Source organism: Anastrepha obliqua, chromosome 1, assembly GCF_027943255.1.
Source record: "Anastrepha obliqua isolate idAnaObli1 chromosome 1, idAnaObli1_1.0, whole genome shotgun sequence".
Taxonomy (NCBI): domain Eukaryota; kingdom Metazoa; phylum Arthropoda; class Insecta; order Diptera; family Tephritidae; genus Anastrepha; species Anastrepha obliqua.
Window position 1 is genome coordinate 155,653,712 of NC_072892.1, and position 20,210 is coordinate 155,673,921.

General features: G+C 36.4%; 2 non-coding genes across 2 annotated transcripts; both read right to left on the bottom strand.

The window, feature by feature from the left end:
- Positions 1-12,691: 12,691 nt before the first annotated feature.
- On the bottom strand, positions 12,692-12,763 carry Trnap-ugg (transfer RNA proline (anticodon UGG)). Its single transcript has one exon. It is a non-coding gene; the product is annotated as a tRNA-Pro (tRNA).
- Positions 12,764-19,732: 6,969 nt separating this feature from the next.
- On the bottom strand, positions 19,733-19,804 carry Trnap-ugg (transfer RNA proline (anticodon UGG)). Its single transcript has one exon. It is a non-coding gene; the product is annotated as a tRNA-Pro (tRNA).
- Positions 19,805-20,210: the final 406 nt, after the last annotated feature.

The window sequence follows — 20,210 nt, forward strand, 5'->3', positions numbered from 1 at the left end:
TTTTGGTCTTTATTTTGACACATATCGAAGAAGGTTGAAGAAAAACAAGTTGATTACAATGAAATTTGTGGTAAAATATGAAATGATATTCATTTAAGGATTCGGCGGAAGACAAGAAAAACATCTATAAACGATTTTTTAATGCTGTTCACATACTGTGTTACAATACAATAGAAAAGTTTTTCGACGAAGCTTTTCGCCTCCTTATAGGCAAAGACGACAATCTCTCTTCGCTTGATACTCTTCTATTTATTTGAAACACAAAAACTAAAAAAAAATATTAATCAGCATGACTGTAGCTATGTCCCGTACTAGAATAAAAGAAAAACAATGATAAAATGGCGCGGTTTTGAATTAGACACTTTGAACTGGGGTTTTCAGTTTTTTAATAAAAAAAATACGAAATAATTAAAATAATAATTTGATTCTAGTACGGCGATAGATAGCCATTGATGTTATGAACAACATATTAAAATTTCATTCGATTTGGATGAATAGTGTTTGTTTTTTTTTTTTGACAACACCAGTCAAAAAAAAAAGTCGTTTCGAGATAAATGAGCTTAAATTTTGAGGTATTAGAGCGCGCGGACCGCTCTCTACCTAGTTAATGGGCTTTAGAAGATATATAGTGGGGAATTTCCACATGAAAATTTCACAGTATATTCTTAAGATACTATACTTTCGAAATATCAAAAAACAAAAAATCGATCTTTTGAAATTTCTAGACCACCGGGTCTCCTTAAAATCAACAAAAAATGGATAAAAGGATAATGATTTTCGTATGAAAGAATTATTTGGCCGATTATTACAGAGTAAAAACCTTTCAAATATGTAACGCATTTTTCGCATTGCCCAAGGTGACGGCCATTTCTAGAACGAATTCTATTAATGGCCGGCTTCGTTTCGATGAAATATTTTTTTTTTATAAATGATCCAATAACCCTTTCAAAATGCATTTTAATCACGCGAATTTATATTTTGTGTATACATACATACAACTCAATTCACAGTTATTCAATTGAAAATTCTGTACACTATAAATAATTTGAAACAAGTCCAGGAATTTTCATTTGTATTTATATTTTTTTTTCATGTATTTTGATTTTTTCCATTAATTTTTTTTTTTTTTTTTGATGAAATAATAATTACAAGCAACACTAACTTCAGAGCCCCGTGGTTAGCGGGCAAAACAACTAACTCACGCGTATATTGCAGACTCAAACACATGCATACATACATATGTATGTATGTATGTATGTATGTGCATGTGTATATGTATGGCTACAAGTACGACATGCTTTTGACATTTCGTCCTTTCACATTTTCTGCCAAATTGGAAGCAGTGCATTCACTTCGATTACTTTAACTGTGAATTCGTGGCGTCGACCAAGCCAACCGCTGCGACCACGTTTAAGTGCCGCGAGCGGTTTTTAGCCAACGCAACTGCAATTAAACAACAGACAGTAGCAACCAACCAACTGTTGGTCTCCCCCTGCCAAACAAATACCATTTGCTGGCGAATCACAATAAGAAAAATGTGTGTGTTTGTGGCAAACAAACCAAATTGCAGAGGACAACCGATGTTGACTGGACGTTTGTTGGTTGGCTGGTCGACCAGTTTGTGTATGTCTGGAGTTTGCACAGAAAAATTAAATCACTTGTGAACAAACAGAGTAGCGATTATTTTTTATGAACAGCATTCATACGTATATACATATCTGCATATACCCTGCAGTCAAAGCTAGTAGTTCTGAGCTAACTTAATACCTATTTGTAGTTTGTAGTTGACGTAGTTCATCTTCTGACAACTGCTATTTTTAATAAGGCGAATTCCTACGAAATGTCAATTAACAAACACTGCGTCAGTTTTAAACAAGTTAAATAACTACTCGGTCTCTGTGTCAGTATTATACCAGTTGTGAACTAGTTACTAATAGACACAAAAGAGTCTAGTCTCATTTTTGACGAAAGTCACCTGTTTTGGTCTAGTTGAAAAAGTTCATAAAATTTCATACATCGAAATGTTAAAAATATTGCATTGTGTAATATTACACAGTTTTTTTTTTTAATTTTTATGATCTCACCTTTAACAAACTAGGCAGCCAGCCTCTGAAAATTCCCTCTCTGACTCAAGGAAATTCCCAATAACAAAATCCCAGTGCAGCCAGAACCTAGTAGCATAAAGGTAGAATCTAGAATTGAATAAGCTTGAAATTTACCTATTTTTCAGTCGAACTGGCTGTTATTCTAGAACCACTAAGATGACTGTCAAGCTGAGCAATTGCGTTCTCCGCTATGTCTGGAGTTAACCGGAATACTTTTAGGAACTCCCTTTCAGCCAAATGGAAAAGATTTGTTCACATATCGGAGCAAGCGTCGATCCACAGATTGAGGACTCACTACCTCCTTTCCAATCGATAAATCATAAGCTAAATGCTTAATAATATTTTGATAATGTAATTTCACTGTCTTAATTAAAACCACCAATTCTTATTTTTCCGTTTAAATTAACCACACCACAATTGTTATCGTTTAGTTTGTGATAATCGACTTGTTAACCAAAACAGCCAATTTTGTCTTATAAATTTTCGTTATGAAATGGGTTATCGAGTAGAAAATCGTTAAAATTGAAACGAACTGCACTACTGAACTAATTTCTCCACTTGGGCAAATATTTAAAATTTGCCCGTTGTGATACCATACAGGGGAAGGGAGGAGAAAAGAGAAGGGAAGAAACTAGAGAGGAAGAAGGGGCTTTGGACGACCAACTGTGGCGATTTACGTTCGTATTAACCGCTTCAAGCAATTGGTTATGATATTTACACCCGCAATATCTGCAGGTGTAGCGAAATAGTGAGAACCCAGATATCGAAACTTTTGCCCGACGAGAGCACAGCAGCTAAAAGAAGGTGCTGAAATGATTCCAGGTGCAGACCATAGATTCTGAAGGGAACCCCAATCCTCTTATTTTGCGATGAAACCGTCTCCAGGGTCCCCTGTCCAGCCAGCTCATCAGCCCAGTAGTTTCGCTGTATGTCGCTAGGATGTCGAAGTATTCGGAAACAATCGAGAGATATCAGGTATTCCCCTACTAATTTCGAACGCACAAACAACGAGCTCAAGGCCCTGGGAATATGAATGGAAAAAGTTCGCCTCGGACGTAGCGAGAGTGTACAATAGTGAAGAATAATAATAATAAATTTTAAAAATACTAGAGTGAGTGTCCATAGCTTATGGCCCAAACACCTCAATCTGATTGCGGCGCGTGCAGCTGCAATTAGGCAGAACTAATTCCTAATAGACACTAAGTTCTTGTCCGATCTGTGGTGGAAAGTCTTAGTTTTTTGGACTGCTTGAAAAAGTAAAAAAAATTATATAAACAATAATAAATGAAAATTTCAAAAAAATTTACTACGAATCCAAATTTTGTCTTATTTTGTTTAAGGTTTGATGTCCGTCTTAATCTAATTGTATTTTTTAAAATCAGATGTTTCAATATGTTTTTATTCGGAAGCTAAATCAAAGTCGCTTCAAATAAAAATTATTAAATATTGCTCATTAAAAAAATAATAACAAACATAATATAATAGAAGAATATTTGCATCTCCAACTGGTCCTTATGTAACTAGTTCAATTCTAGACACTTTCGAACTAGTATTACCACATCCATTAAATATCATTTCAGCATCTCTGCTGAGGAGCTTGGCTTTTCACTGCATGCTACATACATATGTAAGTATGTCTATGTACATATGTGTGTGTCTATCTACATGTGTGTTGTTTATTTTCATTTATTAAATCACTAACAGCATAGTTTTTTTTCGTTTCGCTTTCATGCTTAGTGTTTTTTTTTTTAATATTCGTAGTTTCCTAATGTGCATTCGTTCGCTCTACATTAATAACCCAGTCCAACAAGATTTTACGTATTTGACGAAACCAAAAGTTAATGAAAGATGTAAATTACATATCAAATAAATTTTTAGCCCATAAATCTGTATTTTTATAAATATTTAAAGTGGGTGATTTTTAAAATTCTCTGTAAACACTGAAAAATATATAAAATTGAATCAAATATTGTTTTTCTTTTTTTGGATTTTTCTGAAAAGTTTGGCATCCCGCTATTTTTGGAGTTGAGGAATTAATTTTTAATGTTTATTTTTACCTAAAATTTATGTTTATTTTTGTTAGAAAAAATTTCCATCATTAGCAAAAAAAATTAGTTAACTTTGATTAGCTTTTGGTTTCATCAAATGCGAAGACATGAACTTCTATTTTGTCTGGCTGTGTAATGGGCGTTTAGTGTTTGAAAATTTATATCCACTTATTTACTACATGGGGCCTCGGCAGCAGAATTGTGACCGCTCATTTCAGACGCATTCACACACTCGTCCAATCGGTTGTAGTTCAGACGGGAACAAAGTAATATGAGCGATGGCTCCGTGGACTCTTTTCGTATACCCAATACAACCTCAGTTTTCCCTTACGTCAGCAAATCAGCTAATTCCTTCTAAATCGTTGGGAGCCGATTAACAGTTTGATGTTGGTCAGACCTCTGCATATTGTATACATCGAGCTACGATCAATTTTTTCGATCAGTTGTGTAAGTACAGGGTGGCTGATGAAAGCCGCTACCAAAAAAAAATTGAATAACTTTTTTTCTTTTTAAGTTATCTGTTCCATTTTTGTTTTAATTTGCAGATTGATCTTTAAAATTTATTAAAATGGATAACTGGGACACGCAAACAAGAATTTGGATAGTCCGCCGCTATCACGCACTGGAGTCCGTAGTTTTGGTACAGAGAGAGTACAGGCGGATGTTTGGCGGCGATCCCCCGAGCAGATGGACCATAATGAGACTGGTGAATAATTTTGCTGAGCAAGGAACAGTCGCAAGAAGGCCTTATCATCGAAACCCACCAGTTCGGACGGAGGAAACGATCGCTGCTGTAGCTGCAGCAAAGCAATCCAAGGGTTTCAACAAGAAGCTTATCTGCTCAACTGGGTGTCAGCCGACAGTCTTTGCTAACAATAATGCACAAAGATTTAGACTTATTTCCCTACAAAATTCAAATGGTTAACAAACTGAATGCAGCAGACTTGCCGATTCGCTTGGAATTTTGCCAGAAGATCCTGCAAATGGTGGAAGAAGACCAAAACATGTTAAACTACCTTTTCATGTCTGATGAGGCCCATTTCGATTTAAACGGCAATGTGAACAAACGAAATTGTCGAATATGGAGTACTTCTAACCCACAGATACTCCACGAGACGGAATTGCATCCTCTTCGCGTGACAGTGTGGTGTGCGGTTTCTTCACACTGTATTGTCGGGCCTTATTTTTTTGAAGAAAATGGTCACACCGTTACGGTTACTGGAGACCGTTATTTGAAAATGCTGAAAGAATTTTTCTATCCAGAACAACGCCGAAAGAGAATTCCTTTTAACTCTGTGTGGTTTCAACAAGATGGGGCAACGTCTCACATAGCCCAGACTGTTATGACAGAGTTGCGACGAAAATTTCCCAATAAACTGATTTCAAGAAACTCCGAATTTCGTTGGCCCCCCAGGTCGCCTGACCTTACTGCACCTGACTTTTTCTTGTGGGGTTTATGTAAACAAGAAGTTTATAAAACAAAGCCAACAAATTTGGATGAACTAAAACAATCCATTCGGGCAACAATTGCGGCTATTCCTATCGCAACTCTCAAAGCAGCAATGAACAACTTTTTACTAAGATGCCGCACTTGTGTCAACGAGCATGGGGGGCATTTAAATTCAATTATTTTTAAAACTAGTTAAACTACATTTAATAAAATTTAATGACCTTCAACTTGAAAAAAAAATAAATGAATTCCATACACTAAAAAAAAAGTTATTTGAGTTTCTTAATGTAGCAAAATTCATCAGCCACCCTGTACATTGTACTGCACTCGTGTTCCCTTTTTAATTTTCTTTAAATCTACTCGACCTCCGAAGAAATCTGAGAAGATATTGTTGTGCCAAGGAGCCAAGGTGGTCGCTTCTTAACACATCAGTGCCAAAGCCTGATTCGAGCGAAGGCTGGGCAAAGGTACAGAAAGTGGTCCGCCGTCTCAACTTCCACTCCACGTGCTGTGCAGAGGGCACTGTCTGAGATGTCCATCTTTTCCATATGTTTCGCCCATGGAAAGTTGCCCGTCATCAGTCCAATCAGCTGCCTGCAGTCGACTCTGCTAATAACAGGAGGATCTGCGACTGGCGGTCGGACATGACAGGTAACATCAGTTTATTCCATCTGCAGCCTCTCTCAGCCAGCCAAGCTGGCTTGTGGGTTGAAGTAACCCATTTGCTAACCGTGGCTTTGATGACTGCAGAAGGAAGTGGTAGAATGGGCTCATTACCCACGATACTCACGTGTCTCGGGACCCATGTAAGCATCAGAATATTATGTCTACTGACATAGTTCAGCCTGGATTTACAGAACTCAAATACCCTTAAAGTGGTTGGAGGGTTGTCTAAGGCCATGAGCGCAGCTTTGCTGTCGCTGCAGACACATGGCTCCCCACCTGTTTTCCACAACAAAGTTCATCGCTTCTTGAACAGCATACACCTCCGCTTGAAACACAGACGTGTGCGTTCCAAGAGCAAAGCGTAATTCTGTTCCGCTGGACTCCACGTAGACATCAGAGCCGGAACCATGCTCGGCCTTGGAGCCATCCGTGAAAATGTGAAAACAGTGTTTGCCGGCTCATTTTCAAAGTTTCACCACAATTGAGCCTCTGGCAGCACCGCACTGTATCTCTTTTCAAGTGCGACTCCTGATGTCATGGAGTCAAGGGGCATGGAGAGAATTGTTGGATATTTGATTTCTTTGGTTAGCTGGATTGTGACTCCTTTTAGCTTAGGCAGAACGAGACGATCAAGCTTCCTCCTTCTGGTAAAGATGACCGCACCATCAATCGTTTTGCCTAAACGTGGGTCGTTTTTCCTAAAGTGACAGACCGAAAAGAAATGGTCGTAATCAGGTGGGTCTAACCAGTGCAGTCATAAAAGCCGTTCGAGAAAGAATTCGCAGAAATCGGCTTAGAAAGCAGAAAATCATGTGCAGGGAAATGAATGTATCAACCATGTCAAAACTAATTATTAGAGCTGAGCTTCACATGAGAGGCTTCCATCGCTCAACTGGTCATCTTTTGACAACGCGCTTGAAGAAACTTAGGCCCCGATAGATGCAAGCAGCTTCTTCGGTGGCACGCAATCAACGGCCATGAAAATATTCTTCTCACAGATGCAAAAGTTTTCACTGTTGAGAAAGTTTTTAATAAGCAAAACGACCAAATCTATGCTAAAACTTCCAAAGGCGCAAAAAATGTTGTTCCAAGGGTTCAGCGTGTCCACTATCCAGCCTCCGTAATGGTTTGGTGGGGAGTGTCTTGTAAAGGCGTCACATCCCTTCGTTTCTATGCAAAACGGGTTAAGGCCGGGGCAGAAGTGTACCAGGAGGATGTCTTAGAAGGCGTGGGGAAGCAGCTGAACAGCATTCTCTTCGATGGAGAGCGTTGGATCTTACAGCAATATTCCGTTCCAGCCCATAAGGCAAAAACCACTCAGCAGTGGCTAAAAAACGATATTCCTGGGTTCATAGCCGCTGAAGATTGACCGTCTCGAAGTCCAGATCTGAATCCATTGGACTACAGTTTGTACTCAGAAATGAAGAACATGGCCTGTCGAAGGCCTCACTTTAGAATCTCATTTGGAGAATCTCAAACAATCTTTGGACGCCAATATCCATGGAAACTGTGCTTGCTGCAATAGCTAGTCGTTCGATGGCTTGTTTAAAAGCAAATGGTGACCATTTCGAATGAGAATTCAAATTTTTTTTTTAATATTTACATGATTAAATACAACTAACTTTATTAAAAAAGTATTATAACTTCATATCTATAATAGACTTAAATTTAAACAGAACTTTTTTTTATTATATGTGGGCCTTCAACAAAACGTTTAAATCGTATTCGGTAAACCGCGGTTCTCTTTACGACATCCCACGTTAACTGTGTCTAGTTCAGAGAGGTTAGAACGCCTCCAAGTATTTCGTGGACGACCGGCTCGTATGTGTCCTTATGGGTATCATTCAAATGCTATTCTGCTAATGCTTTCCCTGTCCTTTCTGAGAGTGTGCCCGATCCATCGCCATTTACGACCTTTTGGGTGGGATCGGTGATTGATGAAGTGAACTTATGGCAGGACTAAGTATTTTCAGTTTCTAATCTATCTATAATTTCATACAAATATTTGACTTTTTATCATAAACGCGCAGTGTAACATTTAAATGTTGCAGTGATAAAAACACATTATTATATTTATCACTTTAATGGCACCAGATCAGTTTGTTTGTTTGTTTTTTTGTACCACAAATTTTGATTTACGCCAGACGGAAGTCGTTTGTATTGTAAATGCACAAAAACGATAAGTTATAATTTTCGTCAATTCGACAGCCATTCAACAAGCGCCGCTGTCTTGTCAATAGCACCAAAACCTACTGGCATTCCAACATCGGTTACTACAGATGTTTTTGTTGTTGCTTTACGTTTTACTGCTGCTGCTGGATGACTGCTTTGCTATGGTTAACCGTTAATAAACCACTTTCGTACATCTGATTACTGCTGTTGGTAATGCCACTGATCCTCACAACTGCATTTCGATGACGTCCCATTACCACATACACACAGACTTACATACGTACGTGCATGTAAGCGAGGCGAAACAAGTGAGCGATAAGTAGCTGCTCGCAATAGTGACTCGATTTTGCCAACATTGCTTATTGCTGTAGGTTGCTTCACAATTTATTCATTTTTTTATTTTTTGTGTTTTTTTTTTCTTTTGTTTCTGTGTTGGCACCTAATGGTAACCACTTGTTGCTACCAACAACATGTTTGTGGCATACAACAGCGCCAGCATTAAACTGCAGCAACGGCAATTTTTCTTTTTCATTGAAATTGCAGCGCCAGGCGCAGGTGATTTGCTGCTGCTTTTGCATTTGTGCGCTAGTTGTTTGTGATATCACAAGGAAAATAGTATTTTTAGCAGTGCGCCACCATTGAACCGCCCCAGCCAACAAGCCAGGCAGCCGGCCAGCCGGTCGGTCCTGTCATCATCATTAGGCTTTCGGTTGCAGTGAAAGTTGCTCCAAAACATTTATTGGTTTTATTCACGCTCGAGATTTTTTGACAAATTCTTGCAACATTATTTACTTAATCAAATTTTTTTTTGTTGTTATTTTATGGACTCGCATTTGCTAACCATTTATTTTCCACAAACCAATTAATATTTAGTCTGTGTGCTTCTATTGATTACTACAATAAATAGTTTCAAATTGTTCCAGAAAAATCTTAAAATACGCAGGAATCGGATAAATGATTTTTCGAGCTTAAAACGTACACCACCAGAGTTGTTTTGCCCAAAGAACTCGGAATATATTTAAATTTTTTGTTTGAAATGTTTTGCTCAGTAGTTAAGTTGAGCGAATTGGGCCACTGTAGAAATTTTGAAAAATCTACTTTTTTTTATAAATAAACTGTAATACAGTTACACAAATTGCCAATGCATGATGAAAAGTGGAAGGTATTGGAAAATGGAGCGTAGCACAAATACAAATTTAAATCTCAAAATTCAAAATCTTAAATCAATTTTTATGGACAACTTCCAGGATATGGAAAAAATGTACGTATTGTATTACATCGTATACGTTATAAGAAGCATAGGAGCGACAAACTATCTTAGTTTGGCTATGGACTGAGATGCCTGTAGAAAAATTGTGGAGGAAACTTAATCGTGCAGGACATTTACCGAGAAAGTGCTCACCAGTCTTCTTCTCTGAAAGGGCCCCACAGATATTGCAATGGGGATTATATGGCAAACCTAGTTTTTCCGCGTGCGTGCCGATCGTCAAATGGCCGGTAAACACAGCTACGAGTTTGAAAATTGAATGGCGTGGAGTTCCCAGAACTTTCTGAGTCCTCTGTCTATAGTGCTGGGGTCAAAGAGTTCTCGAAATAGCACAAGAAGGAATGGGGTTAAATTTTTTCTGCGCTTTCCTGAGAAATATTATAAGTTGTGCACTTTCCCTTTAATAACAATAAGTAGGATGCTGATGACCGGGTAGAGGACCTCTGAGACCAATTCAATCGACCCCTTCCTCGCAAGCTCATCAACAAATTCATTTCTCTCTATGTTTCTATGTTCTGGAGCCCAGATCAGAGAAACTGCACACCCAAGAGATTTGATTTAAGTAAAGACAGAGGGACCAGCATCTGTACAAGTTTTCGCCTCGTTTAAATCCTGCCTATTCGGAAAGATTGCCCTGGCACGACCCTCACACTTCAGTTTGCGGATCGAGAGATCTTAGGAAGTTCACAGAAATACGATGTCAACTGTCTAAAAATGTTACTATGTGTATATGTCCTTTGAGGGATTGCGTCCAGAGGCCAACCTTCTTAAACCTGAAACTTTGAGCAGCTGTGGAAATAACGTAAAAGCCGATGGGAAGTAAATGCAAAAGGACATTCAGGGCAGCACTGGGGCAAGTTTTACATGCTCCGGTGACATGCTCCGACATCTCATGCGACGGTGCGAAAACAGCAGCACAGAACTGTGAACGATGGAAGAGTCTTGTCGAAGCCTTATGCTCCTGAGAGGAATGAACAAGGAAAAAAACTGTTATGTGGACTATCCATTGAATGATCTTCATAGCGCAGCGAAGAAAGACCCGGCGGCTACGTTGGCTGGGCCATGCTCTCCGAATGGGTACAAATGGCGCAGCACTGAAAGTCTTTGATGTGATACCAGCGGTGGTAGGAAAGGAAGACCTCCTCTGCATTGGAAAGATCAGGTGGAGACTGGTGGACTTGGCTTCACTTGGTGCGTCCAATTGGCACGAGAAAGAAACGACTGGCGCTATTTGTTAAATTCGGTCAAAATCGCGTAAGCGGTTATCGCGCCAATTAAGAAAAAAAAGAAGATCCTCAGATGGTAATTTTTAATATTTACCAAATATTAAGAAAAAATACTTTTTAATTGATGCAATTAAATTCAACCCAGTGTGTTATTTTATGACTTTTTAAGATTTCAATAAATTGTATACTGCTTTTGAAAAACATAAAAATCTAATAATTTTTTTTCCAAAATTTCGATTTTTTTAAACAATTAATTGTCAGTTTTTTCTCGAAAATCTGAACAATTTTTTTTTCGACCAGGCACAAGATTATCTATTAATTAATAAAGCTAATTTCCTTGTCCAATTGATTTTAAATGAAAATTTCTCAAATTTTCATAAAAATTTCAAATTTTTTAATCAGAATTTTTGAAAAAAAATGTTCAAGTATACAATCAAATCAATCAAATCATCAAATGCAATCAATTTTTATTTATTTATTATTATTTGTATAGATTCTGTGGTTTTCTCGGCATACAGTCGTACATTACAGCCTGGTCATATTGCTCGTTTAAGTTGTCATAATCAGTCTCATAGTTGGACAACTGAAATGGCGATGGGGTATTTTTCAAATTGCCACAATTTGTACCTTTTTCAAATGCATGCAACTCTTGCAGCTTTTGATGATATTCCATATTAATTTCTTATTTTATTAAAAAGAAAAACAAACAAAAAAACTACTTTTTTTCGCCGGAAATTTTTGATACCTTGGAAATTAATAAGATGTAAATAATTCATTCAACCCCATCTTAACTTTTAATCATACGCTGGGTAAGCCAATTTAGCGTTTTAACATTTCATGAGTTTGTTTAATCCGAATTAAAAATATAACCTCAGGTTTTGCAAGTAAAGTAGCAGCCCAAATTCTCAAACTTTGGTAATTAGTTGGTAGCCACCAGGGACTTACTTGGTGATATTCTCAAACTCATTGTGATATTCTCAAATTTAAAAAGAAAGAAAAAAAATCTGAATTTAAAAATATTTTTTTTTGTTTTTTTTTTTTTTAATTTGATCTTTTTCATAAACACGCTCTCTGCTTTTTCATTTCATTACATTTTGTTTTACTGCTATTCATACTAAAATACAATTAAGTAATATAACATGCAGTTTTTCCTTCTTTCAAAACTGTCAACAGATTTATCTGCAAATTTATGCTTTGTTACATTTTTATCTCGATCGCTCCTTTTTCATGGCATATGAGTATGCAATCACAAATTTCAACTAACATATTTTACTTCAAGTAGCTGACTATTCGTTATTTATAATAAAGGTTGCCATTGCAATACTACACATCCAGTATCAGTCATCAAGCATCAAGAGAATAACTTTGCCATTGCACTCACTCACTCACCTACAATATATATGTACGTACGTAGTTTGTGTATATGTTGATGTCGAAGCGAACAACAATAAACTAGAAAGAAATCTTGGCTTGCCCATCTTAGTTAAAAGCATTACAGAAAAAACAATGCACACACGAGTACAAACATATGTAAATACTCATTAAATTTCAATTCACTTCCCTGTGTGGGTCGCAAATTGTTTACTACAGCTATGAGTGTCATCTGATAAAAAGTCAAATCGTGTACATTTAATTAAGACGTTGCGTTATTTGCAGGCACTCAATTTTCTCTTACTAACCATCAAAATGAAGAAATTGTTAGTGAAAAAATATAACTTTGTTGAAAAATAAAAATGAAAAAAGCAAAAATAAAGACCGGGCTCAACCGGGATTTGAACCCGGGACCTCTCGCACCCAAAGCGAGAATCATACCCCTAGACCATTGAGCCGCTTGAAATAATTGTGTCTAATATTAGTTTTGTCCACATAGTAAGCACTTTTGTCACCCTGCAATTATTATCTTTGATTTTCGGTTACCCTGTTGTGTAGCATATTGTGCGTGTTCTAACATGAATTTTTGTGCGTAGTATTGATGAAATATTCAGAGCGCAGTGCTAAATCCTCTTATAATAATAGATGAAAAACGTATTTATATTTTTTCGGTAGATGATTTTTACTTGAGGAAACATGTTTGCATATTAATTTAAAGAAAATTTAATTTAAAACATAAAACTGGTTTAGAAAAAGTACGTTTGCTGAACAATTTTGTGTAGCTTTTTGGTCACTCAGCGAATATGTATGAATATGTGTTTGCTAGTGCATGTAAGAACAATTAAAAAGAGCAGGCAAATTGAGGTAAATAAATATTGAAGTTATTTGACAAAAGGTATTAGTTTAAAAAAATAGAATTAAAACCGAAAAGTGTAAATTATAAAAGTTAAGTAAAAATTAAAAAAAAATAAGAATGTACAAAAAAATCAAAAAAGTCAAAAATAATAAAAAAAGGATGAATGAAAAATATCGGGCAGGATCACTTCTGAATGCATTTTGTCGAAATTTTCTGGCGATTGCATTGAAATTCGCTTAGAAGTTATTAATACAAATATAGGAATATAGAAATATACAAATAAAAGAATTAATTTAAGAAAATAGTGGCCAATGGGTGACCAATCTTCGGCATTTTTGTTTAAAAAACTAAATAGTATTTAAAAACTTTGGTCCTTGAATCCCAAATATGTATATTGTAATACAAGGTGGAGCAAAATTAGTAACTAACTCGGTTTTTGGATAACTTTTATTACGAAAAAAAAATGGAAAAACGATTTTGAGTGATGAAAATTTTATTTTGACCTTACACTCTCCATTGTCTGTCTATTTGTATAGTACATCTGCCTAGAGCATAACATTAAATTAAATCTTCCAATAGCGTGACTAATTTTGCCTCACCTTGTAGTATATATGCATACATATTAAAGTGGTGCACAAGTCGACATATATGTGCTTTCAAGTCATTTGCTAAATTCACACAACAATGCAGTGTTTTGTTCTCAACTAACAGTAACAGGCAATAGCAGCTAGAGAGAAAACCAAATCATGCTTTTGTATGACTTGTTTCTCTCTCAGCATTGTCACAACACACATATTTCGGCAAGATAGCAATAAAAGCAATGACACTGAAAGGCAATGAAAAACAATTCAATTCAAACAAGTGAATTGTGTCAAATGTGGATTATTTACTTACATGAATTCCTGATATTTTAAAATCAAATAGGCAGTTAATGTTTGGTATGATGGTTTTGTAGAATAAAAATTAAATTCTGATTAATATTTTAATATAACTTACACTTTGCCTGCAAATATTCTTCTGCGCACTTTATTGGCTTTTAAATTTACTAAAAGCTGTCTTATTTCATAACTTCAATAGCTTTAAAAATTATTAATCGAAAGTTTACCGTTATTTATTAATATTCTCCCCTTAATACGCAAAAGTGCGCGGGGAGCGAAGAAATGTGTATGTTTGCAATTTTCATACATCTCGAAGGGGTGCTAATACACACTACGTACATACATACATATGACACCGATTCACACATTGTACTTGATGTCTTTCGGCAAGGCTTGTATGAGAATGTTTTTCTACCATTGCCATGCAAGCATATAAGCAGCGTCGTGCAATTCGTGCACTGTCGATAGAGCCGAAGTAGTATTGCTTGTTGAAGACAGTTTTTCTTCGTTGCTGTTCAAGTTGTGTGCCTACATTGCTTTTTGTCATCACAAACAGTGTCACATGCAATGTGTGAATTGTTGCTTTGTAATAAACAAGTCATTTGTGCACCACTTTAATACATATACATACATACATATACATACATACATATTGCTACTTCAAAAATCCAAAATTTCCGGAAAAACGACTTCAAAGTTTCCAATTTATTATTTTTTCTTTTGTTTCTGTGTTGCAGTTGCAGCAAATGAGGGAAATGAAGACTTAGACATTTTTTTTATCAAAATATCTAGAAATTAATGTATGTTCTGGTCAAATAGTTTTGATGTCATTGAATAGCCAATAAAAATACTTGTTATATACGCATTTTATGAAATCTTGTTAAAGTTTTTAAGAGACAGGATTTTTTTTCTCTCTCCTTGATCACTTCTCTCGGCAGCATAGGGCCTCGACAAGACTCTTCCATCGGTTCTGTGCTGTTGTTGTTGCACCGTCTCGTAAGCTGTGGGCATCTGCTGGTTCGCGCAACATCGACCTTTTTTGTTTTTTGGTCGACCGGGACCTCTGTTCCCTTGCGGGTTCCTATCCATCGCCACTTTCTGCGTTTGATTTGCCTAAGGATGGGTTCGTCATTCGTTAATATCCACAGTGCGTCGTTACTGATGGTGTGTGGCCAGAATGCAGCTGATGTGGAGGCATTTGAAGGATTGTAACCTCTGTGTGCTGGTGTTAGAAACCAGCCATGTTTCGCTTCCGTACAACAATATAGGCTTCACACTTGAGCTGAATATTCGCAGTTTACAGCGCCTAGATATTTGCAAACTCGTCCATACTGTATGCATTCACCCCAACGTCGCCCTTGCTTTGTTTAGTCTGCCTTGATGATGCAGCCGAGGAGTTTAAACATTGTTATTAACCCTCGAGAAAGCGCGCCTTAATAAGTTACACGAATTGGCGCACGTGAGCATTTTGCTCACACCACTTTCACATAAACATATTATGCTCCTAGGTTAGATAGAATAGTAAGATAAAGTGTTTTTTTTATAGGTTAACCCCTTAGCCTACACGATATCTACCAATTGCGCGAGCTATAATACGCAAGAAATTCGTTCGCGCGCCGTGCCATTCAACTGTTCAGCCGTGTACCCGAACTGGCGCAAAGTGTATACTTTTCGTAACATATATATTTCAATGCAACGAAAGGAATTGTGAAATAATAAACAATGTTTAGGTACAAATAGTAATTTTAAGATGTCTAGGAAGTAATCATAATCAATTGATCACAAAGTCTTTACCACGAGTCAGACTCGTTGTTTTCGCTTATGGCACAAATTCTTTACCACGAGTCAGACTCGTGGCTATAGGCTAAAGGGTTAATGGTTTATTTTTATTAAGATATATGCATTTTTGAGTTTTAAAATCTTAGAAACAATTTTTGATAACATGAAAAAGATAAAACGAAAATTCAATACATTTTTTTTTTCACTAGCAACAAAAAAAAAATTTAAATTAGTAGCAATAGATATTAATAAAAATTCAATATTGAGCCAGATCTTTGTTAAAGGAGCAATCGAATCAAGTTAGACATATAGTTCTTGCGTGCTCGGTGCAGAGTAATTTGTTGCACAAAAAACATCCTTTTTTGGTGCGTCTATTTTTTCGCCTCGGACTCAATGCGCAAAATCCATTATTTTCAGAGGCTTCTAAATGTTCATTGTTTGGCACTATATGAGATATAATTTCTTTTAATGAGCTTGGAAGTGTTTTGATAGTCTGACGACGTACAATATTTGGCTTTATAAGCTCCAAACCAATTTCTTTCAAAAATAAACTTCCCTGTGTCATGATTTGGGTATTGCATTTATAAATAATCTGGGCGTTTATACCAGCAATATTAATAATTGTAAAAAATAGTCGCATGGGCCACCTGCGAGTAGTTCTGGATACCGAATAAGTTTCCTTCATCTGGTCCACTGTATCTACTCCACCCTTTGTGTGGTTATAAAATGTTATAATTTTGGTTTGATTTTGTCACCCGTTTCATCATCTATTCCGTCGTCGGTATGAAAAGAAGATAACAAAAGTACAATTTTCTTATCTTTCTTTTTTGGAATATGCGAGACAATAGTTTTGTTTTCACCAAAACTAAATAGGTTCTTCCTCTTGTCGAAATGAATTGACGAGGAATTTCCTTCTTATTTTTTCTTAGTGTACCAACAGCTGTCGTCCTGTAGTTTTTGTAAAGATCATCAACCAGGGGATTGGACATAAAGTAATTGTCCATTGTTAAATTTCTGCCTGTATTTAATATTGGAGCAGCAATTCTTTTGACGATACTAGCAGGTGAATTATCTAACTGATAAGGTCCAGGTGGCTGTTTTCCGCAGAATATTTCCATTTTATAAGTGTAAAACGTCCTTGAATCAACCAATGCGTTGAGTTTTAATCCGTACTTAGCTGGCTTATTAGGCATATAAATTCGGAACTTACACCTTCCTCGAAAAGATTCCAGCATTTCGTCAATGGTGCAGTATTCTCCAGGAATAAAATGTTCGGAACAATAGCCATTAAATTCTTCAAATATTTCTCTGAACGCTGCAAGATTATCTAATTGGGATCTGGCTAAACGAGACGAAGTTTCATCGAAACGAATCACACGGACTAGGAATAAAAAACGCTTGATCCACATTGTTGCTCTGAAAATATCTGGAGCAGTTCCATAATCTAGCCAAAGCTCCTTTAAATTTGAATGGTTCAATTTTTTTAATCCAGCCATATACAAAATTCCAATAAATGCTTTCATCTCCGCCAAATCTGTTTCCTTGCAATCCCTGTCTCTTTGGTACAAATCAGTCACTTTTTGAATGTACATATTTGTGTATGTTACAAATTTTTCAAGTACAGTATCTTTCAAAAATAGTGCAAGGCATTGTGAAAGGGTTATAGCGTCTTTCGCTGTGTCCTTAACTACGCCTTTCTCGCGGCATTTCGACGTTTTCATCTTGATCAAAACCTGCGTCGGTGTCAGAAGATTGTTCTGTGTCACTTTGGTGATCAGTGTGTTCACTTTCACAATCACTTTCCTCAAAATCTTCTTCCACGTCGTCCCCGTCATCCAAAATTTCGTCCAACCAAGATGCAATTTGTGAGTTGTCATTTGCCAGACGACGACGTTTGCTATTAGTTTCCATTATTTTGTTAAAAAATTTACCTAAATAATTATAAAGATAAATTATACGCGTTTATTGCAAAAAAAAAAATATATTAAAATACTTACGTAGTTAGGCGCGCAATGAGCAAAATGCCGCACATATAAAGTAAACCAATATCTTCGATCTCTATTCGCACACTACACACTTCGAATGCTTCTTATTGCAAAGACAAATCATTTACTTAGAGGTACTGAACGCCGTTATTCTAGGACTAACGGTAAACATTGAAAATTTGGCAATTTTAAAATTGCGTGAGTAAATTGCTCATAGCGCGCCTTCTGAAGGGTTAACTATCAAATGATTTTAGAACTTTTTTAACGCATACTTTTTAGTCTTCAATGACACCACAAGTAATTTTCGATTGATTTTCAGACCTGATCGGTGTGGGATCCCAACGATATGCTGTTTCACGATATCTCAAATTCTATATTTCGGTTCTGTACCGTAATAAGAGAAGGAACTTCCATACCATTATTGTATATTAGCTTATCCATGTTTAATGCTCCTGACGGTGTATTGTGATTAATTACCAGCATTTTTACTTGCTAACGCTGATCTTTCCACCCAGAGTGGTCCTTTTACTCTCATCAGTCCGAAAAAGTGTTTCGCCATTACTAGAGTGGCCATTTGACGTAAGTATCTGCAAAGTTTAGCCTTTTTTCCTTGTGCCGCTTGGTTAAAAGTGTACTTTGGACTTTCACTCACATTAAACTTTAGCTTTTCCTTAATCTTCTAGGAACGAATATTGGGGTCGCTTCACTAAATTAACTATTTTGTGGTGGGGTTTTTCCTCTTTTAATCGTTTTGGACTACAAGTTTCAAGACGATTCTTTTATTTTAAAAGTCGACACACCATTTTTGGTGAAGAGCCCATTACTTTTGTGTATTTCTTTGTAGATTTCGTTTTCCTTTACTATATTTCTATAAAATCATGAAAGTTTATCCTTATCCCTTAATTGCAAATTTTTGACGTACAAAAACAATTTGGTTTAAAACAGAAATGGTATTTATACACAAATAATTTCGCTCGCTGATCAGTTAACGGCAGCTCTGCTATTATGAAAAAAGTCAGATTTAATTATCCAAGCGAACTGCGAAAGGACACTGATTGCCATTATGGCTTTTTTCGAATTAAAGTTTATACTCATTTACCATAACCTTAACTATGTATGTAGGTAGGTCTGGGGGCTGCCAATATGATACACTTAGATCTGTCGTGGGTCCGTTGTGATACCACTGGAACTTTTTCCTTAACCCATGGAATCCCTTTTAAACCATCCTGTAGCTTTTATAAACGACCTCAACTTCGTTAGTTTAAGATGCGCTGGACGATGGATGTTTAAGATCCAGATGTAGTGGATATCTATTAAAAATCACTACCGAGCATGTAAAGCCTTATTCTAACTAATCTTTCACACTCACAAAGGAGGTGTCTAATAGTTTCCTCCTCTTCTGTATTATAGCAGCTTCTACAATAATCGTAGTACTGAACATCCAGCTCTCTAGCAGGGTTACCTAATAGAGTTACTGTTCGTTACGAGGCCTCACTGTCTCTTTTCTTGCACTTATGTATGTATGTACATATGTTGCGCTATCTTTACAAATGCGATAAATCTCATTGAAGTTTTTTTACTAATAAAATATACGCTTTCAAAGCGATTGTCATGGTAGTTGATCATGTTGTTGTTGTATCAGTGACAGCAAATGACAGTTCTCGGCCGGGTATAAATCCGGGTTGTTCCGGCTACGAAGAACCGACTGTCGTGGAGACAGGTGGTTGAGTGTCGTTAGTCTTAGCTAAACAAATAATATCAAAAAGATTTACACAATAAAATATCAAAATAAAAATTTTGCAGAATAAGATTTAACAAGGACTCAACAAATTAAAGACACGTAAAATAATTAGATAAAATTTAAAAGGGTAAATAAAAATCTATTGTGGAAAATTAAAAAGTGATGAAATTACTTTAAAAAAGTCGGCTGGGCTCAACCGGGATTTGAACCCGGGACCTCTCGCACCCAAAGCGAGAATCATACCCCTAGACCATTGAGCCGCTTGGTTACAATTCGTCCAATGATAGTTTTATCATGTGAATAAAAGAAAACTAATAACAATTTTATTATTTGAAATTGATTTTACTCTTATTATACATCCCACATGAACCATGCAAGTAATCTTAAAAAACTTCACGTATAAATTTTCAATTACATATTAATGACAGATTCGGTCTTTGCTGTGCATCTGCTTCAAAAGTGTTCGCATGTTACATTTTCTGCTCACACAAAGCATACCGTATTGCATACTTTTAGGCTGCGCTTGCTAAATATTGCTGGTAAAGCAGTGTACAGTTGGTGTGTAATGATCATTAAAAAAATCATGGTTGAAGTAAATATTACTTAATCATTACGAGCTTGGTTTTTTTAGGTAAGAAGTTCATGAAATGAAGTTTTTGTTATAAA